At 54.1% G+C, this 24,150-nt stretch overlaps 1 protein-coding gene across 1 annotated transcript in view; it reads right to left on the reverse strand.

Moving 5' to 3' along the window:
- Positions 1–24,150, reverse strand: part of MIPOL1 (mirror-image polydactyly 1) — a 680,101-nt gene that overhangs the window by 29,897 nt on the left and 626,054 nt on the right. The gene's annotated exons all lie outside the window — the stretch shown is intronic.

Here is a 24,150-nt window from a genome sequence, read left to right on the forward strand (position 1 = left end):
AAAGCTCATATGGAACGAAGTTGTCCGTATTAATTTCCGGCACGGTATTGCAGCAAACGCGATCCGGCAACCAAAAAAGTTATGGGTCTCATCCCCATAACTTTTTTGGTTGCCGGATCGAGTTCCATATGAGCTTTCCATCATTGATGCTGGATCTCTGATTCCAACTAGTAAAAATCTCCTCTGAGAGACCGACAGACTCTGCGGTCACGTTAATCTACCTCGGAGGTCACATCAATTGTGAATTTCCGCATCCATTTTGATATTTAAGGGGCTTCCTCTGCAATATTCAATTGTCCTGATGATGGTCTTACAGACTACTGCTGCAAAGACCGAAACGTCGACCTCTCCATCATCTCCAAAGAGATTTATTTTCTGAAGAGAAACATTTGTCCATTGTTGGTTTTAGTTGCTCTCTTTTCATTTCCAGGAGCTGATGTTTGTTATGAACTGATTTGTTTAATTGATTTATACATCTTTTCGTGACAGTTTTGCTTATGATATTTCACTTGCTGTATCCCCTTGAATCAACTTCTGATATATAAAATACAAAATATATTTTCATATAAATAGGATTTTCCGTGTGCTTCTTCCTCTCTTTTGATTCAATATCTACATCTAATGCTGTTGCCCTTTGGACACATTCGAGTTTGATCGTATATGACTCACTCAACGATTAAAAGTCAACAAATAACCTGAACTGGATTATAAACAAAATCCCTTGTAGACAATTTTTACACTGTACTGTTTATTGCCCAAGCCTACAAGGGTTGATTGGGTTACCCAGATTTCCTAATGCAAGGAAACATGTCGTGTTTCGTGTCAAACACCTTGGATTCATACCTCCCCGCCAGTCCTGGCACGGGAGGTATAATTCCACCCTCCTAGAGGGAGAAATATGACCACACCGGTACACCTGGTACCAGCTTAACAGAACCTGGCAACACAAAATGGATGCTGCCAGCCACAGACACGCGTCTGGCCTCCTGCTGCTGGACGAAACTCCGGCAGGGGAGGCTGGACAATAGGTTTCATGTCACAGGGATGTGTAACCACCTCCCAGACAGGCTTTAGTGTATTGTGGCTGGGTGGGTGCACTCCAAGAGTGCTTTGAAGTCAGCACTGGGGGCACATTTGGTGTCCCTGTGCATAGTCCAGCTCAAACCGGTTGCAGGAGCTACCAGCCCCTGCTCTGGTGCGAAACTGGACAAAGGATATGGGTGTAGCCACCCCTCTTTCCTGACCCTCCCATAGGTGGGTCCCCAGAGTTTGTCCAACCCCTTCCTTGGGTATAAAGTAGGAAACCCTGACTACAGGACCTTAGATTTACCTGGATGAAACTCTGCTACAGAATCCCAGAACTTCAATTATCCACACTTCGTTGGATGACTGAAGAATCTCCCTTGGAGTAAAAGAGTTACTCCCCTGCAAGGCAGGCACCAAAGACGCATCTGTCCGGTTTGCAACTACGCAGCTCCTGAAGGACTCCAAAGACTTTGCAACACAGGAGGTGGGTTTCCAAGCTTCCCCGAGACCGATCTGTGCTCCCAGCAAACCTGAGATCCAAAGCCCTTGTGGGGACTGTGCAACCCGACCCCCTGGACACAGTGACCAGTTGCAGCAGCATAGGCTTCTTGGGATCCCTGAGGCTCTGCTTTGGGATACTTGTAGTCCAGACCCCGAGCAGTGATTCCACCAAAGATTACTGGCCTACACTCTATGCGTGACCCGTGGGATGGTATTTAGTGATTCCTCTCGAGGTCCCTTCGCGATCCCATGTCTGCCAACTTGTGGGTCTCTGAGAAGGGTAATGTAAATTTGAACGGGCTTACCTGGTTGCTCCGGACGTGCCGTGACTCTCCATCGCTTGGGGAGTCACCAGGACCTTGCTGGTCCATCCCGAACCCTTTTTACTCTCACCACGTGGGTTGCTGTTGCCAAGGCTTGTTGGTCTCCGATCCGGACACCGACTCCCCGGCACTCGACATCCTTAGTGGGACAGCTCGCCTGCGGACACTGGTCATCGTCGACGTCTCCTGGTCCCCGTGGCAGCGGAGTCAAGCTTCACCTCATCGCACCTGAAACACCGGACACTGGTGGGCATTGGTCTACCGTGCCCCTGGTCACCCTGAAGTGACCCAGACTCGGTCCCCTCTGCTTTCAGGTTCTTCACAGCTCCGATCCAGGCTTGGATCACACCGGACACTTTTCCTCTTCACGGCAATAGCACTTTTCAGCATCACGCCATTCGAAAACGACGAAAATTCCCAACACCGTTTGATACCTATGCACCTGGCTTCCCTGGGTGAGGTAACACGAGTACACCGGTGCTCACATGGGTGTTGGCCTTAGAACCTTCTAAGTCTAAAAGTGTTTACTCCAAGTCCTCTCCGAAGTGTCCCTAATCTTTAAAATTCCAACCGCGACTTTCCCCATAGAAGCTAACGGAGTTCGCAGCTGTGTTCTCACACTGCACGCGTCCAAGTGGGTACCTTGTGTGACTACCTTGGGTGGTTCCTTGGGGTCCCAGCGATTCTACGGGCTTGTGTCTAGTCAAGTCGTGGTTTTTATACCACTTTCTTATTATATGGTTTGGTCTCCCCCTGGGGCTCATTGTGTATTGTGCTATTTACTTACGTTCTAGTGTGTTGATATTGTGTATCTTGGACTCTAATCTCATAAAGAGGTTAGTAGGGTGTGTTTAGTAATAAATACATATATTTTATATATATACCTGGTGTGGTTCTCCTTTCATTTGGTCATTCATGAGATTATAGACTGGTAAAACAAGCTGCTTCACATTCCCCCAAGACTTAGCATGAAGGCTGCTCTCCACAGCTACCACTAGGATAGCTTTCAATAAAGGTTGTTTTAAACCTATAATCAATAGAGGTTGTTTGGACTGGTGCAAGATGCCCACTATAACTAGAGGACATCATATACCAGGCCAAGTTCTCACAGCACGGTGTGAGAGTAGAGAGAGGGTGGGTCCTATCATGCCTGTGAGGGTACAGCACCATGTGAGAGTACAGAGAGGGTGGGTCCTATCATGCCTGTGAGGGTACAGCACCATGTGAGAGTACAGAGAGGGTGGGTCCTATCATGCCTGTGAGGGTACAGCACCATGTGAGAGTACAGAGAGGGTGGGTCCTATCATGCCTGTGAGGGTACAGCACCATGTGAGAGTACAGAGAGGGTGGGTCCTATCATGCCTGTGAGGGTACAGCACCATGTGAGAGTACAGAGAGCGTGGGTCCTATCATGCCTGTGAGGGTACAGCACCGTGTGAGAGTACAGAGAGGGTGGGTCCTGTCATGTCTGTGCAGGTGCAGCACCGTGTGAGAGTACAGAGAGGGTGGGTCCTGTCATGTCTGTGCAGGTGCAGCACGGTGTGAGAGTACAGAGAGGGTGGGTCCTATCATGCCAGTGAGGGTACAGCATCGTGTGAGAGTACAGAGAGGGTGGGTCCTATCATGCCAGTGAGGGTACAGCATCGTGTGAGAGTACAGAGAGGGTGGGTCCTATCATGCCTGTGAGGGTACAGCACCATGTGAGAGTACAGAGAGGGTGGGTCCTATCATGCCTGTGAGGGTACAGCACCGTGTGAGAGTAGCTGATTTTACTTGGACTTTGATCAGGTGGGAACCCTGGGTGGCGTGGGCAGCGGAAACGGTGTACGGATGCAGCTGGGGGCAATGGCTTCGGGCCACCTTAAGCTCGGCATGGGCAGCTGCCCGCTGGCCAGCAAGTTGGCATGAGAACGGGATTGCCAGGAAGTTGAGGGTACTGGAACTCTTTCCCATCACAGTTGCGTTCTTTATATGGGAAGAACGACTTACTGTGAGTCGACAATCATGCACTGGTCCAAGCTTTGAATTTGGGGAAAGCGCATTGCCCGATAGTGGTCCACTAGCTGAGGCATCTGGTAAGCTGCCAGCTTAGGGTAATATTGCGACGCCCTTCATCCCATTGTGAAAGTTGTTTTTGGCGGTGGTGGGCTCGTTGGTGAGGGAGAGAATCAGCTGGGTGTCATCTGTGTAGGAAATGATGTTGAGTCCGTGGCTTCCGACGTTGGCTGCGAGCGGAGCCATGTAGACGTTTAAAACCATAGGGCTGAGGGAGGAGCCCTGGGGCACTCCTCAGCTGACCTTTGTGGGTTCCAAGAGGAACGGGGGAAGTCTGACTCGCTGTGTTCTACCGGTGAGAAAGGAACGGCTCCAGTCCAGGGATTTGTCATAGATGCCTGAGTTGATGAGGCTCGTGATTAGGGTGCGGTGAGAGATGGTATCAAAGGTCGCCGAGAGGTCTATGAGGATGAGGGCTGCTGTTTCTTCCCAGTTGGGGAAGCAGCGGCTGTCGTCGGTGGCAGAGAGGCGGGCCTCATAGGTGCTGTGGTTGCTTTGGAATCCAGGGTGTGGTTAGCTTCGATGAACTCAGAGCTGGGCGTTGATGGCCGTCTCAATGACCTTGGCTGGGAAGGGGACCAGGGAGCTGGGTCTGAGTTCTTGAGGTCTGTCGGCCGGTGGAAGATTTCTTTAGAAGAGGGTTGATCCCGGCGAGATTTCAGTCATCGGGGACGGTGGCGGTCTCGATGGAGAAGTTGATGGTGCGGCGTATTTCAGGGGGTGATGGTGGTGGCGTCTCTCAGGAAGAGGTGGGCCGGGCAGGGGTTAGAGGGGTCTCTGGAGTGAATGCTCTCCACAGATGACACTCTCAAGACCATGGTGAGTTCTACAGAATTTGTTGAGGGGTGGCATCGTCTTGTGAGGTGGTGGCGGGAGTGACGGTGGGTCTTGGGTGTCGAAGGTGTTGTAGATCTGCTTGATCTTCTGGTGGAAGTGCCGAGTGTGCTGAAGGGTCTTGGGAGGGTGGGTAGTCTGTAGTCTCGCAGTGGGGTTCGGCAAACTCCTTGACAATGGCAAAGAGTCCTTTGCTGTTGTGTGCGTTGGCGTTGATTCTGACTTGAAGGGTCGTTTTCTTTGCAGTTTTGAGGAGGGTGTGGAGAGGAGGTGCTTTGAAGGCCGCGTGGGTTTCCAGATTTTTGTTGTTTCTCCATCTCTTTTAGAGCCGTCTTTAGGTGCGTCTGGACTCGTGGAGGGCGGGGGGGAACCAGCTGGCTTTTTTGGATTGTTGCTTGCCGGGTGCTAACATGAAGGGTGACAGCACGCCACGGCAGTTGGAGACCCATCGGTGGAGGTTGCGTGCTGAGGTGTTGGCGTCTGTGGATGTCGGCGGTATGGTAGTGTTAAGGGAGGCGGTGAGACGGGCCACACTCCACGCTGGTCCACGCCGGGCCACACTCCACGCTGGTCCACGCCGAGCCACACTTCACGCTGGTCCACGCCGGGCCACACTCCACGCTGGTCCACGCCGGGCCACAACTTTTTAACTTGCTAAAATTTGCACTACCTGTTGAATTTATAACATTGTGTGCTCACCTTGAGGAGTGACTAGTCCACTGTTGTTTCTGGGTCTGGGGTCACATCGCGCAGCTGTTCCAGCGCCGCCACGGGGAGAGCCCCCATCACCCACGAGACGCTAGGTCACCCCCCCAATCACCTAGCCACGCCCCTTCTCTTCCCCCTTAATTATGCACACGAATCGCAAGCGCAGCGGGCGCGCTGGCAGCGCGCCGAAGGCGCACCTAAGGCAAGCCCGTCTGCGCCCGTCCGCGACCTGGCCGCGACGAGCGCGGGACACTCTGCTCAATTCTCCGCGAGTTCGGGTTCATCACCTCCTCCTTACTCCCCGGAGACTCTGCTTAACCTAGCTGAGTACGCGCACGAGGGTCACCTCTCATTCGCAGATAGTGCTCTCCCACTGAAAGACTTTGTGATCAGGGGTCTACTATCGTGCAGACTTCTGAATGTCAGATCACTGCCTAGGCACGCCGAAGAAATTCAATTACTGGTGGACACTCATCAGTTAGACGCCCTGTTCCTCACTGAGACTTGGACCCACCTTGATTGCGAAATCGAACTGGGCTGGGCCTGCCCGCAGGATTACAAAATTTTACACCTGCCCAGACCGAAAGGCCGAGGGGGTGGAGTGGGAGTTATTTACAGAGCCTCCTGGCATATTAACACTCTAGATTTGGACCCGGTTATTGGGACTGAACTCCTTGGCCTCTCTATTGACAGCCACACAGGGCGATTTTCACGGTGATTATCTGTTATCGTCCTCCCGGGGCCTTTAGCTCCCAGCATCAACAATCTCTTCTTAACACCCTCACCAACATGGCGACCTCCCACAACAAATTGATAATCCTAGGCGATTTTAACCTTTGGCCGAATGGCACTTTGGATACTGGACTGCACAATCTTCTGCTCTCTTGTGAAAGTGTGGGGCTCCATCAATTAGTTAGGGACTCCACTCACAGAGCAGGACACTGACTTGACCTTATTTTTTCAGTCCCACAGCTGGTACATCTGGATGAAATCTTGCCCATGGGTTGGACTGACCATTTCCTTCTTAAATTCCATATTAACAGTAAGGGGGTCAGAACGCCGGCACACGGCACCACCTCTGAATTCATGTATAGAGACTGGAGAGCCCTTGACAGGCTGAGAACCACTGACGCTGTGTTCCAAGTGGATGACAGCTTCTCTCCGGACTGTCCAGTCGATGATAATTATGAGGCTTTATGTCTCAGGATTACCACGAGAGTGGACTCTCTTGCTCCACAAAAATATCGCAAGCATAAGGGCAGAGTGTCGTCTCCATGGTTTAACGACTCTTTAAAGGCTCTAAAACTTGCCTGTAAACAGGCGGAAAGGAAATGGAGGCAAGGTTACCTTGATGCCAACAAGCTACTCTGGAAAAATAAACTTTCCGAATATAAATCTTTGATCCATAAAACTAAATCTGATTATTTTTGCTCCACAATATGCACAGCCGTGAACAGCTCCAAAAGCATTTTTCAGATTTTGAAGAGCCTTACTCACCCTGACTGCTCTAAAAATTCGACCCTTCCCACACAGGCCCTCTGTGACAACCTGGCTGTTGGACTTGGCCTGTTCCCCCCAAAAATTTTCGCTTTTGACCCCCTTATCTAGATTGTCTCCCCCATGGGATTAAACCTGTATAGGCCATGAGTGGTGTGAGACATCTTGTGAAAAATGTAATTACCTGACATAATGTGAGCACTTGTAAAATCCCCCATTTTAAAACTGCACCCCCATTTTAAAACTGCACCTGATTGAAATGTATTGCTTTTAAAATGGATGCCATGGCCATGGGTTTTGCCACTGGACTGACATAGGTCAGCGGTCTAGATAATATTACCCAGCTACCCCTAGTTTTGGAGGGAAAGCCTGGCACCCAGGGTGCTCACCCCCTCCCCTAGAACCAGTTTAGGCTAGATGTGCCAACATTCTAGAAGGTCCTGGCACTGCCTGGGAGGAGGGTATAAATAGGGAGAAGTGTCACCAGAGAGTCAGTCAGCGCAGGGACAAAGAAGCGAGGGGACCTGCTGTGAGGTGCTACCGCCACATGGGCCTGTGAGCTGGGCCCTGCACCCCTAGAACCCCCTCTCTGCTGTCCCCTATGGGCCCCTGACAAGGGAGGGCCCCTGACTAGGTCCCTGTCATAGTTGGGATCTTGAACCAGGCCAGCGGCGCGCTGAAAGAGCACTGGGAAGGGAAGGAGCTAATTGGATTCCCCCCAGGAGGTGAGGAGTTTGCCCCCCTGAGGAACTGCAGTGGGACTGTCTACCCCCCTTTGAAGTGCTGGGCCATGTGGAGCCGCCTGGGGAGGATTGAGCCCCTGTGAGGTGTACCTGCTGGACGCTGCGCCCTGGAAGCGCTGTTTTGGGAAGTTGCGGCCCCCTGTGGAAGCGCTGGACTGGGAGGAGCTGCCCGGGGAGGATTGTGCCCCCGAGGAACTGTGCCTCACTAATCTGCCTCAGTCAACCGGCCCCTGGACTGCTGAACAAGCAGTGCGCTGTGAATAGCGCCATCTGCTGAGGAGAATCGCGCTGTGCATGCGCTGAGGAAACTGTGAGGAGGAATAGCGCTGAGGAGCCTACCCTCGTTCCAGCGCGCTGTCCGCTATATAATTAATTAATTAATTACAAGGGAGCCTACCCCTTATCGCCGCTGGGATTCTCCGCCGCGGTCCGGCGTGTGTGGGACCCCCCCACTGCTGAGGGCCTCGTTGCGGCGGCCCCCGGTGCCAGGAGAGGGCCGCCGAAGTGGAGTGAGGGCCGCGCTGGGCCCTGAAGCCGCCGTCTACCTCGTCACGTGACGGGGGCCTGACCGCGTCATCGGCCCGCCCCCGCCACGCACTGATTGGCCTGCGCGGCCGTGACCCATGAAGGCCGCGCAGGGATTGGCTATCGGCCGAGAAGGCCGGGAGAAGGGAAATCGAAGCCCCGGGTCCCCGTGAGGTAGGAGGGGGACCCGGGTGAAGCTCCGTTGCGGGGCCCCCGTGACGAAGAGGGAGCCCCGAGAGAAGCGACCGTCGCGGGAGGCCACCCCGCTGGTCTGTGCCCACGCGAGGGGCCGAGGGAGAAGGCGGGGCCGGGGCACGCTGTCGGTGCCGGCCCGCCAGAGCGAGGAGAGCGTCGCCAAGCCCTGGGTCCCCGTGAGGGAAGGAGACCCAGGTGAAGTGTTGGTGCAGGGCCCCCGTGCCAAGGAGGGAGCCCCGAATTGGAGCGACCGGAGCGGGAGGCCACCCCGCCGGTCTGCGGTCCTAAAGTGAGGGGCCGGGGCACATTGTCGGTGCCAGCCCCGCCCCCTCCAACGAAGCCGTCTGCAGGAGCCTTATAACGTGGGAGGAAAGCCAGGCAGGCTTCCCCCACGGGTGCCCAGACACCGTGTTGGAGCCCCAGGCCCCTCTGAGAGAAGGAGGCCCGGGTGAGGAGAGAGTGGCCGTCCAGAGGCCGTTTTGGAACCCCTGGGCCCTGGGTGACGCCGCGGAAAGGGGGGCCTCGAGGCATATTGTCGGTGCCTGGTTCCCCCCTGCAGAGGAGACCCCAAAGGACGCCCCGCAGAACCTATTGAGACTGGTGAGTGGGGCTTGGATTAATCTGTGTGGAGGTCGGGGCACAGGGTCGGTGCTCGCCCCAGGACTTGTGCTAGCCCCTGGAAACTGTACTGATCTTCATTGGCCCTATTGATCTCCTTTTTAAGCCTCTAGACTGGGCTGGGACATTACTGAGACCCCCCCCCCCCCCCGGGATTGGTAGAGGGACAAGTTAACCCCTAGCTAGGTGTCAGGCCCTGCAGAGTGAAGGGCTGGGTAACTCAGCCTGGTTGTTAATGGCTTGTTGACCCCTGAGCCCTGCAATGGTTATTTGCCATGTTCATTTCTGATCAGAATGCTGGTTGCCTAGGGTAACGCAGCGTTTCATGTTACCTGTCCAGGTGTGATGCGCCACTGCGCCTAGTGTTTATGGTCTGCTGATTACCCTGCTAATGTGGTTCTGCAAATGTTATGCCTACACTAAGGTTATTGAGGCCTAGGTATACTGTGGTTTTACACCTGATGGGTGATTGTATGCTTTTGCGCCCTGTTAGTGCCGTGGTGCCTCTATGCTGGCCTGAAGAGTTATTCCAGGCCCCTGTTATGCCCCTAATTAATGAGCCTGCCGTACTGATTTCTTACAGGTGCTCCTGACTAGTATGTGCTGTAATACTCTGTTGTTGTTTTTCTTTTACAGGGGTGGGGTGGGCGTGATTGTGCATGATATATATACCTATGCTAATGCGGTATTTTGCATTTACAACCCCCTAAGGATGAGAGCCTGAGTTGGCCCCGCCAGATTGGCCCCGGGTCTAATGTTTTATTAACCATCCTTTTTCCTTACAGCTATGGACTATGGACTATGGACTCAATCCCTTTTTGGTCCCATGTAAATAATCCCCCTCTGAAGTACTTGGCTCTGGTGCCAGTTGGCGCCGTGTTATGATGACACTGTTGATGCATTTTTGCCTTGCAGGTTGGAGATACTAAACTACTTAATTTTCCAACTCAAATTGGTGTCCTGCCTCTTCTGTGGTGTACCTGGTGTGTTGACTGAGGGTACTGCGTGAGTGCTTCACATGTCCTCCAAGTTTGGCCTGCCCGCTTGATGCCATGCTACCCCCTTTGAGACTTGGGCAACCCCCAATTCCAACACTGGCTCTGCATTTTAACGAAAAAAAAGCAGCCATCATTCGTAATCTGAACATCTCCCCCACACCGATCAGCCCCCCCTGCTCTGGGGATGGCACAATAGACATCGGAGCTGCGAATCCAGGCTGGCAGCTTGAGGATTGTCTGCTGGAGTTCCCCCTATCTCTGAGACAGACTTTGACAGACTGGCTCGCGGTATTTCATCTGGATCTCCTCTGGACCCTATCCCCCACAAAATCTGGAAGGCCTCTGGTGAGGAACTCTTCCCCACTCTCTGCAGGATCTGCAACCAATCTCTGCGTAGCGGCTCAGTCCCTGCTTCTTGGAAGCAGGCCCTTGTTTCGCCACTGCTAAAAAAAACCCTCTTAAATCCTGAGTGTCTACAGAATTATAGACCTATCTCCCTGCTACCATTCCCGGCAAAAATTGCTGAGCGCTGGGTGAGCTCATGTCTCTCCAAACATTTGGAGCAGTACCATTTCCTCGGCGAAATACAATTTGGTTTCCGCCCAGCCCACGGCACCGAAACAGCCCTTCTTACCGCCATGGAGGACCTTTGAATGCGTGCGGACAGGGGTCAGGCAGTAGCTCTGATTCTGCTGGACCTGTCTGCTGCATTCGATACGGTCAATCATGAGATTCTGTTGGAGAGACTGAGGGAGGCCGGGGTAGGTGGCACTGGCCGGTATTGGTTTCGCTCCTTCCTGCGGGACAGGAAGCAAGCTGTGTCCCTTCCTCCGTTTCAATCGGCTTTTTCCCCAGTATCTCACGGGGTGCCCCAAGGCTCGTCCATTAGCCCGATTTTATTCAACGTATATCTTAAACCATTGATTACGTTGATAAAGTCTCATAGGCTAGAGACGATCAATTACGCCGACGACACTCCACTCATACTCTCTTGGGAGGGTGAGGAATCGATCCCTTTGGAATCCTTTCATGACTGTCTAAGAGACACAGCTGGCTGGCTACACAACAACTCGCTACAGTTCAACACCTCCAAAACCGAGGTTCTGTTCTGTGCAGGAAGTCGGATCCCTCGCCCTTTCCCGGTGGATTTTTGGCCCCCTGAATCCTCGGAAAAACCCCAACCGGTCACCACTGTCCGCAATCTGGGTGTTATGATGGACAATAAACTTAGCATGGAAGCCCAGGTTGCGAAAACAGTATCCACGTGCTCGGCCCTCATTCGTTCCCTACGTAAGATCCTGCCACTACTTCCCTTACAGGCCCGGGCTTTAATAGTCAGGTGTACTATTCTTAGTCGCCTCGACTATTGCAAGGCGCTGCTACTCGAGTCTCCAGCCACACTGTTCGACTCCAAAGAGTACAATCTGCCGCTGCTAAATTAGCCCTTGGTTGGCCTAGGAGAGCATCGGCCACTGCGGCGTTGGCCGAACTACACTGGCTCCCGTTGAAACAACGAGTGGCTTTCAAGTCCCTCTGTCTGGTTTTCAAAGCCCTGCAGGGACTTGGGCCCAGCTCTCTACAAGCCCTGTTTGATTGGTACCTCCCAACCAGAGCCCTTCGCTCTACAACGGCTTGCCTTGTAAAAGCACCAAGATTCAAAAAAGTTAGGACCGGAGGCAGATCTTTCAGAGTTGCGGCTGCTAAACTATGGAACAGCTTGCCCCTAGACATCCGTCAAACGAAAGAACTCCTCCCTTTCAGGAAACGGGTCAAATCCTGGCTGTTTCCTAAAGGTTAACCTCCCAGCCACTAATCTGCTGTCCCCGTGCTTCCCCCTTCAGGAGTTACCTCAGCGCCAGGATGCCTGTAAGACGACAGCCGCGCTATACAAATGTTTTAAATAAATAATAAATAAATAATAATGCCAGTCCACACTCCACACGGGTCCACGGTCCACACGTGTCCACGGTCCATACTCCACGTGTGTCCACGGTCCATTCCATGCAGGTCTACGGTCGACACTCCACGGGGGTCTGCAATGCTTGCGGGTCCACACTTCACGCGGTCCACGCTGGTTCCACAACCCACGCTGGTCCATGGTCCACACTCCATGTGGGTCCACACTGCATGCGAGTTCAAGGTCCACACTCCGTGCAGGTCTACGGTCCAAACTCCACACGGGTCCACGCGGTTCCACACTCCACGCCGGACTACAGTCCACCCCGGTCCACGGTACACACTCCATGCGGTCCACACTCAACGCGGGTCCACGCAAGTCCACACTCAACGCAAGTCCACACTCCACGCAGGTCCACACTCCACGCAGGTCCACCTCTCACACGGCTCTGCGTGTACACGCCACGCGGGTTCACACTCCACAGGAGTCTCAGGGTGCCACCTCCGCCTCTCCAGGGCAGTGACAAGGCACGCCCTCTGGCTAAGGGAGGCTGCAGCACTGCAGAACACTGACAGGCTGGTGGATCTTGGGTATTAAAGGCCCTCCCCACAAGGGGCACTGGGGGCACAGGGGTGTGTAGAAGGAGACCCTGGGAGGTGCATGTACTGGGAGTGGCTGTTTCTTACAAGTGATACAGAGGACAGGAGGTGGGGCCCTCCTTACAAAGGATACAGAGGACAGGAGGTGGGGCCCTCCTTACAAAGGATACAGAGGACAGGAGGCGGGGCCCTTCCTATAAAGATACAGAGGACAGGAGGCGGGGCCCTCCTTATAAAGATACAGAGGACAGGAGGCGGGCCCTCCTTATAAAGATACAGAGGACAGGAGGCGGGGCCCTTCCTATAAAGATACAGAGGACAGGAGGCGGGGCCCTTCCTATAAAGATACAGAGGACAGGAGGCGGGTCCTTCTTATAAAGATACAGAGGACAGGAGGCGGGGCCCTTCCTATAAAGATACAGAGGACAGGAGGCGGGGCCCTCCTTATAAAGATACAGAGGACAGGAGGCGGGCCCTCCTTATAAAGATACAGAGGACAGGAGGCGGGGCCCTTCCTATAAAGGGACAGAGGACAGGAGGCGGGGCCCTTCTTATAAAGGGACAGAGGACAGGAGGCGGGGCCCTTCTTATAAAGATACAGAGGACAGGAGGCGGGCCCTCCTTATAAAGATACAGAGGACAGGAGGCGGGGCCCTTCCTATAAAGGGACAGAGGACAGGAGGCGGGGCCCTTCTTATAAAGATACAGAGGACAGGAGGCGGGCCCTTCTTATAAAAGGACAGAGGACAGGAGGCGGGGCCCTTCCTATAAAGGGACAGAGGACAGGAGGCGGGGCCCTTCTTATAAAGATACAGAGGAAAGGAGGCGGGCACTTCTTTTAAAGGGACAGAGGACAGGAGGCGGGGCCCTTCTTATAAAGATACAGAGGACAGGAGGCGGGGCCCTCCTTATAAAGATACAGAGGACAGGAGGCGGGCCCTCCTTATAAAGATACAGAGGACAGGAGGCGGGGCCCTTCCTATAAAGGGACAGAGGACAGGAGGCGGGCCCTTCTTATAAAGATACAGAGGACAGGAGGCGGGGCCCTCCTTATAAAGATACAGAGGACAGGAGGCGGGGCCCTTCCTATAAAGGGACAGAGGACAGGAGGCGGGGCCCTTCTTACAAAGATACAGAGGACAGGAGGCGGGGCCCTTCTTATAAAGATACAGAGGACAGGAGGCGGGGCCCTTCTTATAAAAGGACAGAGGACAGGAGGCGGGGCCCTTCCTATAAAGGGACAGAGGACAGGAGGCGGGGCCCTTCTTATAAAGATACAGAGGACAGGAGGCGGGCACTTCTTTTAAAGGGACAGAGGACAGGAGGCGGGCCCTTCTTATAAAGATACAGAGGACAAGAGGCGGGCCCTTCTTATAAAGGGACAGAGGACAGGAGGCGGGCCCTTCTTATAAAGGGACAGAGGACAGGAGGTGGGCCCTTCTTATAAAGGGACAGAGGACAGGGGGCGGGACCCTTCTTATAAAGGGACAGAGGACAGGGGGCGGGACCCTTCTTATAAAGGATACAGAGGACAGGAGGCGGGGCCCTTCTTATAAAGGGACAGAGGACAGGAGGTGGGCCCTTCTTATAAAGGGACAGAGGACAGGGGGCGGGACCCTTCTTATAAAGGATACAGAGGACAGGAGGCGGGGCCCTTCTTATAAAGATACAGAGGACAGGAGGCGGGGCCCTTCTTTTAAAGGGACAGAGGACAGGAGGCGGGCCCTCCTTATGAAGGTAACGAGGACAGGAGGCGGGGCCCTTCTTATAAAAGGACAGAGGACAGGAGGCGGGGCCCTTCTTATAAAGGGACAGAGGACAGGAGGCGGGGCCCTTCTTATAAAGATACAGAGGACAGGAGGCGTGGCCCTTCTTATAAAGGATACAGAGGACAGGAGGCGGGGCCCTCCTTATAAAGATACAGAGGACAGGAGGCGTGGCCCTTCTTATAAAGGATACAGAGGACAGGGGGCGGGACCCTTCTTATAAAGGGACAGAGGACAGGAGGCGGGGCCCTTCTTATAAAGGGACAGAGGACAGGAGGCGGGGCCCTTCTTATAAAGATACAGAGGACAGGAGGCGGGGCCCTCCTTATAAAGATACAGAGGACAGGAGGCGGGGCCCTTCCTATAAAGGGACAGAGGACAGGAGGCGGGGCCCTTCTTATAAAGATACAGAGGACAGGAGGCGGGCCCTTCTTTTAAAGGGACAGAGGACAGGAGGCGGGCCCTTCTTATAAAGATACAGAGGACAGGAGGCGGGCCCTCCTTATGAAGGTAACGAGGACAGGAGGCGGGCCCTTCTTATAAAAGGACAGAGGACAGGAGGCGGGGCCCTTCTTATAAAGGGACAGAGGACAGGAGGTGGGGCCCTCCTTATAAAGATACAGAGGACAGGAGGCGGGCCCTTCATATAAAGGGACAGAGGACAGGAGGCGGGGCCCCTCATATAAAGGGACAGGAGGCGGGGCCCTTCTTATAAAGGGACAGAGGACAGGAGGCGGGGCCCTTCTTATAAAGGGACAGAGGACAGGAGGCAGGCCCTTCTTATAAAGATACAGAGGACAAGAGGCGGGCCCTTCTTATAAAGGGACAGAGGACAGGAGGCGGGGCCCTTCTTATAAAGGGACAGAGGACAGGAGGCGGGGCCCTTCTTTTAAAGGGACAGAGGACAGGAGGCGGGCCCTCCTTATAAAGATACAGAGGACAGGAGGCGGGCCCTTCTGATAAAGATACAGAGGACAGGAGGCAGGCCCTTCTTTTAAAGGGACAGAGGACAGGAGGCAGGGCCCTTCTTATAAAGATACAGAGGACAGGAGGCGTGCCCTTCTTTTAAAGGGACAGAGGACAGGAGGCAGGGCCCTTCTTATAAAGATACAGAGGACAGGAGGCGGGGCCCTTCTTATAAAAGGACAGAGGACAGGAGGCGGGGCCCTTCCTATAAAGGGACAGAGGACAGGAGGCGGGGCCCTTCTAATAAAGATACAGAGGACAGGAGGCGGGGCCCTTCTTATAAAGGGACAGAGGACAGGAGGCGGGGCCCTTCCTATAAAGGGACAGAGGACAGGAGGCGGGCCCTTCTTATAAAGATACAGAGGACAGGAGGCGGGGCCCTTCTTATAAAGGGACAGAGGACAGCAGGCGGGGCCCTTCTTTTAAAGGGACAGAGGACAGGAGGCGAGCCCTTCTTATAAAGATACAGAGGACAGGAGGCGGGCCCTCCTTATGAAGATACAGAGGACAGGAGGCGTGGCCCTTCTTATAAAGATACAGAGGACAGGAGGTGGGGCCCTTCTTATAAAGGGACAGAGGACAGGGGGCGGGACTCTTCTTATAAAGGATACAGAGGACAGGAGGTGGGGCCCTTCTTATAAAGGTATGGAGGACAGGAGGCGGGGCCCTTCTTATAAAGGGACAGAGGACAGGAGGCGGGGCCCTTCCTATAAAGGGACAGAGGACAGGAGGCGGGCCCTTCTTATAAAGATACAGAGGACAGGAGGCGGGCCCTTCTTATAAAGGGACAGAGGACAGGAGGCGGGGCCCTTCTTATAAAGATACAGAGGACAGGAGGCGGGCCCTTCTGATAAAGATACAAAGGACAGGAGGTGGGGCCCTTCTTATAAAGGGACAGAGGACAGGAGGCGGGGCCCTTCCTATAAAGGGACAGAGGACAGGAGGCGGGCCCTTCTTATAAAGATACAGAGGACAGGAGGCGGGCCCTTCTTATAAAGGGACAGAGGACAGGAGGTGGGCCCTTCTTATAAAGATACAGAGGACAGGAGGCGGGCCCTTCTTATAAAGGGACAGAGGACATCAGGCGGGGCCCTTCTTATAAAGGGACAGAGGACAGGGGGCGGGACCCTTCTTATAAAGGATACAGAGGACAGTAGGTGGGGCCCTTCTTATAAAGATACAGAGGACAGGAGGCGGGCCCTTCTTTTAAAGGGACAGAGGACAGGAGGCAAGCCCTCCTTATGAAGGTAACGAGGACAGGAGGCGGGGCCTTCTTATAAAGATACAGAGGACAGGAGGCGGGGCCCTACTTATAAAGGTATGGAGGACAGGAGGCGGGGCCCTTCTTATAAAGATACAGAGGACAGGAGGCGGGGCCCTTCTTATAAAGATACAGAGGACAGGAGGCGGGCCCTTCTTATAAAGATACAGAGGACAGGAGGCGGGCCCTTCTTATAAAGGGACAGAGGACAGGGGGCGGGCCCTTCTTATAAAGATAGAGGACAGGAGGCGGGGCCCTTCTTATAAAAGGACAGAGGACAGGAGGCGGGCCCTTCCTATAAAGGGACAGAGGACAGGAGGCGGGCCCTTCTTATGAAGGATACAGAGGACAGGAGGCGTGGCCCTTCTTATAAAGGATACAGAGGACAGGGGGCGGGACCCTTCTTATAAAGGGACAGAGGACAGGAGGCGGGGCCCTTCTTATAAAGGGACAGAGGACAGGGGGCGGGCCCTTCTTATAAAGATACAGAGGACAGGAGGCGGGGCCCTTCTTATAAAGGATACAGAGGACAGGAGGCGGGGCCCTTCTTATAACGATACAGAGGACAGGAGGCGGGGCCCTCCTTATAAAGATACAGAGGACAGGAGGCGGGGCCCTTCCTATAAAGGGACAGAGGACAGGAGGCGGGGCCCTCCTTATAAAGATACAGAGGAGAGGAGGCGGGGCCCTTCTTATAACGATACAGAGGACAGGAGGCGGGGCCCTCCTTATAAAGATACAGAGGACAGGAGGCGGGGCCCTTCTTATAAAGGGACAGAGGACAGGGGGCGGGGCCCTCCTTATAAAGATACAGAGGAGAGGAGGCGGGGCCCTTATAACGATACAGAGGACAGGAGGCGGGGCCCTCCTTATAAAGATACAGAGGACAGGAGGCGGGGCCCTTCTTATAAAGGGACAGAGGACAGGGGGCGGGGCCCTTCTTATGAAGATACAGAGGAAAGGAGGCGGGGCCCTACTTATAAAGGTAACGAGGACAGGAGGCGGGCCCTTCTTATAAAGATACAGAGGACAGGAGGCGGGTCCTTCTTATAAAAATACAGAGGACAGGAGGCGGGCCCTTCTTATAACGATACAGAGGACAGGAGGCGGGCCCTCCTTATGAAGGTAACGAGGACAGGAGGCGGGGCCCTTCTTATAAAAGGACAGAGGACAGGAGGCGGGGCCCTTCTTATAAAGGGACAGAGGACAGGGGCGGGGACCTTCTTATAAAGATACAAAGGACAGGAGGAGGGGCCCTTCTTATAAAGGGACAGAGGACAGGGGCGGGGACCTTCTTATAAAGATACAAAGGACAGGAGGAGGGGCCCTTCTTATAAAGGGACAGAGGACAGGGGCGGGGACCTTCTTATAAAGATACAAAGGACAGGAGGCGGGGCCCTTCTTATGAAGATACAAAGGACAGGAGGCGGGGCCCTTCTTATGAAGATACAGAGGAAAGGAGGCGGGGCCCTACTTATAAAGATACAGAGGACAGGAGGCGGGCCCTCCTTATGAAGGTAACGAGGACAGGAGGCGGGGCCCTTCTTATAAAAGGACAGAGGACAGGAGGCGGGGCCCTTCTTATAAAGGGACAGAGGACAGGGGCGGGGACCTTCTTATAAAGATACAAAGGACAGGAGGAGGGGCCCTTCTTATAAAGGGACAGAGGACAGGAGGCGGGGCCCTTCCTATAAAGGGACAGAGGACAGGAGGCGGGGCCCTTCTTATAAAGATACAGAGGACAGGAGGCGGGCCCTCCTTATGAAGGTAACGAGGACAGGAGGCGGGGCCCTTCTTATAAAGGGACAGAGGACAGGGGCGGGGACCTTCTTATAAAGATACAAAGGACAGGAGGAGGGGCCCTTCTTATAAAGGGACAGAGGACAGGGGCGGGGACCTTCTTATAAAGATACAAAGGACAGGAGGCAGGGCCCTTCTTATAAAGGGACAGAGGACAGGGGCGGGGACCTTCTTATAAAGATACAAAGGACAGGAGGCGGGGCCCTTCTTATGAAGATACAAAGGACAGGAGGCGGGGCCCTTCTTATGAAGATAAAGAGGAAAGGAGGCGGGGCCCTACTTATAAAGGTAACGAGGACAGGAGGCGGGGCCCTTCTTATAAAGGGACAGAGGACAGGAGGCGGGCCCTTCTTATAAAGGGACAGAGGACAGGGGCGGGGACCTTCTTATAAAGATACAAAGGACAGGAGGCGGGGCCCTTCTTATAAAGGTAACGAGGACAGGAGGCGTGCCCTTCTTATAAAAATACAGAGGACAGGAGGCGGGCCCTTCTTATAAAAATACAGAGGACAGGAGGCGGGCCCTTCTTATAACGATACAGAGGACAGGAGGCGGGCCCTTCTTATAAAGATACAGAGGACAGGAGGCAAGCCCTTCTTATAAAGATACAGAGGACAGGAGGCGGGCCCTTCTTATAAAGGGACAGAGGACAGGGGCGGGGCCCTTCTTATAAAGATACAAAGGACAGGAGGAGGGGCCCTTCTTATGAAGCGACAAAGAACAGGACGCGGGCCCTTCTTATAAAGGGACAGAGGACAGGGGGCGGGGCCCTTCTAATAAAGATACAGAGGACAGGGGGCGGGGACCTTATAAAGATACAAAGGACAGGAGGCGGGGCCCTTCTTATAAAGCGACAAAGAACAGGACGCGGGCCCTTCTTATAAAGGGACAGAGGACAGGGGGCGGGCCCTTCTTATAAAGGTAACGAGGACAGGAGGCGGGGCCCTTCTTATAAAGGTAACGAGGACAGGAGGCGGGGCCCTTCTTATAAAGAGACAGAGGACAGGGGGCGGGCCCTTCTTATAAAGATACAGAGGACAGGAGGCGGGCCCTTCTTATAAAGGGACAGAGGACAGGAGGCGGGCCCTTCTTATAAAGATACAGAGTACAGGAGGCGGGCCCTTCTTATAAAGGGACAGAGGACAGGAGGCGGGCCCTTCTTATAAAGATACAGAGGACAGGAGGCGGGGCCCTTCTTATAAAGGTAACGAGGACAGGAGGCGGGCCCTTCTTATAAAGATACAGAGGACAGGAGGCGGGGCCCTTCTTACAAAGGATACAGAGGACAGGACGCGGGGCCCTTCTTATAAAGAGACAGAGGACAGGGGGCGGGGACCTTATAAAGATACAAAGGACAGGAGGCGGGCCCTTCTTTTAAAGGTAACGAGGACAGGAGGCGGGGCCCTTCTTATAAAGATACAGAGGACAGGAGGCGGGCCCTTCTTATAAAGATACAGAGGACAGGAGGCGGGGCCCTTCTTATAAAGGATACAGAGGACAGGAGGCGGGGCCCTTCTTATAAAGGGACGGAGGACAGGAGGCGGGGCCCTTCTTATAAAGGGACAGAGGACAGGAGGCGGGGCCCTCCTTATAAAGGGACAGAGGACAGGAGGCGGGGCCCTTCCTATAAAGGATACAGAGGACAGGAGGCGGGGCCCTTCTTATAAAGGGACGGAGGACAGGAGGCGGGGCCCTTCTTATAAAGGGACAGAGGACAGGAGGCGGGGCCCTCCTTATAAAGATACAGAGGACAGGGGGCGGGGACCTTATAAAGATACAAAGGACAGGAGGCGGGCCCTTCTTTTAAAGGTAACGAGGACAGGAGGCGGGCCCTTCTTATAAAGGGACAGAGGACAGGAGGCGGGGCCCTTCCTATAAAGGATACAGAGGACAGGAGGCGGGCCCTTCTTATAAAGGGACGGAGGACAGGAGGCGGGGCCGTTCTTATAAAGATACAGAGGAAAGGAGGCGGGGCCCTTATTATAAAGATACAGAGGACAGGAGGCGGGCCCTTCTGATAAAGATACAGAGGACAGGAGGCGGGCCCTTCTGATAAAGATACAGAGGACAGGAGGCGGGGCCCTTCTTATAAAGGGACAGAGGACAGGAGGCGGGGCCCTTCTTATAAAGGGACAGAGGACAGGAGGCGGGGTCCTTCTTATAAAAATACAGAGGACAGGAGGCGGGGCCCTCCTTATAAAGATACAGAGGACAGGAGGCGGGCCCTTCTTATAAAGGGACAGAGGACAGGAGGCGGGGCCCTTCTTATAAAGATACAGAGGACAGGAGGCGGGGCCCTTCTTATAAAGATACAGAGGACAGGAGGCGGGGCCCTTCTTATAAAGGGACAGAGGACAGGAGGTGGGCCCTTCTTATAAAGGGACAGAGGACAGGAGGCGGGGCCCTTCTTATAAAGGGACAGAGGACAGGAGGCGGGGCCCTTCTTATAAAGATACAGAGGACAGGAGGCGGGCCCTTCTTATAAAGGGACAGAGGACAGGAGGCGGGGCCCTTCTTATAAAGATACAGAGGACAGGAGGCGGGCCCTTCTTATAAAGGGACAGAGGACAGGAGGCGGGGCCCTTCTTATAAAGATACAGAGGACAGGAGGCGGGCCCTTCTTATAAAGGGACAGAGGACAGGAGGCAAGCCCTTCTTATAAAGATACAGAGGACAGGAGGCGGGGCCCTTCTTATAAAGGGACAGAGGACAGGGGTGGGGCCCTTCTTATAAAGATACAAAGGACAGGAGGAGGGGCCCTTCTTCTAAAGATACAGAGGACAGGAGGCGGGCCCTTCTTATAAAGGGACAGAGGACAGGAGGCGGGGCCCTTCTTATAAAGATACAGAGGACAGGAGGCGGGGCCCTTCCTATAAAGATACAGAGGACAGGAGGCGGGGCCCTTCTTATAAAGGGACAGAGGACAGGAGGCGGGGCCCTTCTTATAAAGGGACAGAGGACAGGAGGCAAGCCCTTCTTACAAAGATACAGAGGACAGGAGGCGGGGCCCTTCTTATAAAGGGACAGAGGACAGGGGCGGGGCCCTTCTTATAAAGATACAAAGGACAGGAGGAGGGGCCCTTCTTCTAAAGATACAGAGGACAGGAGGCGGGCCCTTCTTATAAAGGGACAGAGGACAGGGGCGGGGCCCTTCTTATAAAGATACAAAGGACAGGAGGAGGGGCCCTTCTTCTAAAGATACAGAGGACAGGAGGCGGGCCCTTCTTATAAAGGGACAGAGGACAGGGGCGGGGCCCTTCTTATAAAGATACAGAGGACAGGAGGCGGGCCCTTCTGATAAAGATACAGAGGACAGGAGGCGGGCCCTTCTTATAAAGGGACAGAGGACAGGAGGCGGGGCCCTTCTTATAAAGATACAGAGGACAGGAGGCGGGGCCCTTCTGATAAAGATACAGAGGACAGGAGGCGGGCCCTTCTGATAAAGATAGAGGACAGGAGGCGGGCCCTTCTTATAAAGGGACAGAGGACAGGAGGCGGGGCCCTTCTTATAAAGATACAGAGGACAGGAGGCGGGCCCTTCTGATAAAGATACAGAGGACAGGAGGCGGGCCCTTCTGATAAAGGGACAGAGGACAGGAGGCGGGGCCCTTCTTATAAAGGGACAGAGGACAGGAGGCGGTGCCCTTCTTATAAAGGGACAGAGGACAGGAGGCGGGGCCCTTCTCATAAAGGATACAGAGGACAGGAGGCGGGGCCCTTCTTATAAAGGGACAGAGGACAGGAGGCGGGCCCTTCTTATAAAGGATACAGAGGACAGGTGGCGGGGCCGTTCTTATAAAGGGACAGAGGACAGGAGGCGGGGCCTTCTTATAAAGATACAGAGGACAGGAGGCGGGCCCTTCTTATAAAGGGACCAAGGACAGGGGGCGGGGCCCTTCTTATAAAGGGACAGAGGACAGGAGGCGGGCCCTTCTTATAAAGGGACCAAGGACAGGGGGCGGGGCCCTTCTTATAAAGGTACAGGGACAAGGGTGCCAGAGGCCAGGCCCCTCCCTCTAAAGGTACGTGGGAGGGGGGCAGGGGCAGCTTCCTGTGGTATACCCTGCTGGCCCTTCCATTGAAAGGCCCTGGGAACAGCCCTCCATACATGTCTATAATACAATCTGCAAACAGATTAGACAGTCAGCTCCGCACAGGGAGTGTTTGCACAGAGCTGGGGGCTAGTGAGACCCCCGCCCACCTCCTCCACCCAGTGAGCAGAGGGTCTTGTCAAGGAGGCATTCCCGGGGAGGCGGGTGGCTGAGGGTCACACATGGCAGCAGCTTGTAGCTCAGTTCATGAAGGTGCTTCCCTTCTGGAAGAAGTCACTGTGTGCACTTGCTACAGACACAGGTTGATGCACAGGTCCGTGTAAAGGAGGAAGACAGCTGCGGGCACATGTGTGCACACCTGGACATGTGCATATCTGTCTCAACAGTGCATCCTACCCATGCCTGTACACACGCGTGTGCAGCGTGTCTGGTTAGGAGCCTTGATATCGGTGCCCTTACAGAAGGTGAGTGTGTGCGTGTACACCTGCATGTCCACGTGCCCGAACACGTGCTCAGGTGTCAGTCACCCCATCCTGATCCAACGCCTACATGACATCGGAATCCAAGGACACGCACTCGGACGGATCTGCTCCCTCCTGACGGGCACCGCACACCTCGGACGCCCACGACCTCGTCAGGGGGTTCCGCAGGGACCCTCCCTGAGCCCGACCCTCTTCAACGCATACATGACCCGTCTCGCCAGCATCATCCGCTCTCAGGATATCAACGTCCTCTCGCACACGACGACTCGCGGCTCATTCTCCCCCTCATGGACAAGACGCTCAGTACCCGGCTCGAGTTCAACGCCTGCAGCACTGACATCGCCGCCTACACCAAATGTCTGAAGCTGAACAGCAGGACGCCCAGAACCGTGATCTTCAGGAAAAGCACATCACCGCGGGGCTCCAGCTCGTGGCCAACAGAGCGAGGACCGACAGCCACCCCCACCACTCCCGCCAAGAACCTCAGGATCTTCGACGGCAAACTCAACATGACCCGCAAGTCAAGGCCATCACCGCCTCATGCTTCCATACCCTGAAGACGCGGAGGAAGGTTTCAATCGGCACCAAGAAAACCGTCACGCACGTCCTGGTCACAGGCAACCTAGATGATAGGAACACCTTCTATGCCGGGATCAACAAAAAACTCACCCGAAGGCTGCAGACAATTCACAACCCAGCAGCCAGAATAACTCTCAACCTCCCAAGCTGCACTCGCATCACTGGAGAGGAGTAGCCACACTCCCAATGCAGGATAAAAGGATTAAGACCAGAATGTTATCAGTACTTGTTGGACTTGGCCCTCTCTGCAGGGTCATCCCTGAACTGTTTGCCTTCCTCCAATATCCTCTCTGACCTGTTTTTGTTGGTTTAATGACTCTGGGCACTTTACCACTGCTGACCAGTGCTAAAGTGCATATGCTCTCCCTGTATAAAATGTATATGGTGATTGGATTCCATGATTGGCTTATTTGGTTTACTGTCAGACCCCAGTAAAGTGCACCAGGAGTGCCAGGGCTTGTAAATCCAAATACTGCCAGTGGGCCTGTAGCACTGGCTGTGCCACCCACAGAAGCAGCCTAGTAAAATGTATCTAAGGTCCGTCATTCCAGAATCTGCGTGCAGTCTGGTACTGTCATGCTGACTGGGCAAGGGCACCCCCTTGGAAGTCCCTAAACCTTCCCTTAACTTCATATTAGTCACCCTTATGGTAGGCCCAATGGCAGGGTGCATTGTAAGTATAAGGTAGGACATGCCCTGATGTGTGTGGCATGTCCTAATAGTGA

This window comes from Lissotriton helveticus, chromosome 9 (genome assembly GCF_964261635.1).
Source record: "Lissotriton helveticus chromosome 9, aLisHel1.1, whole genome shotgun sequence".
In the NCBI taxonomy this organism is placed as follows: domain Eukaryota; kingdom Metazoa; phylum Chordata; class Amphibia; order Caudata; family Salamandridae; genus Lissotriton; species Lissotriton helveticus.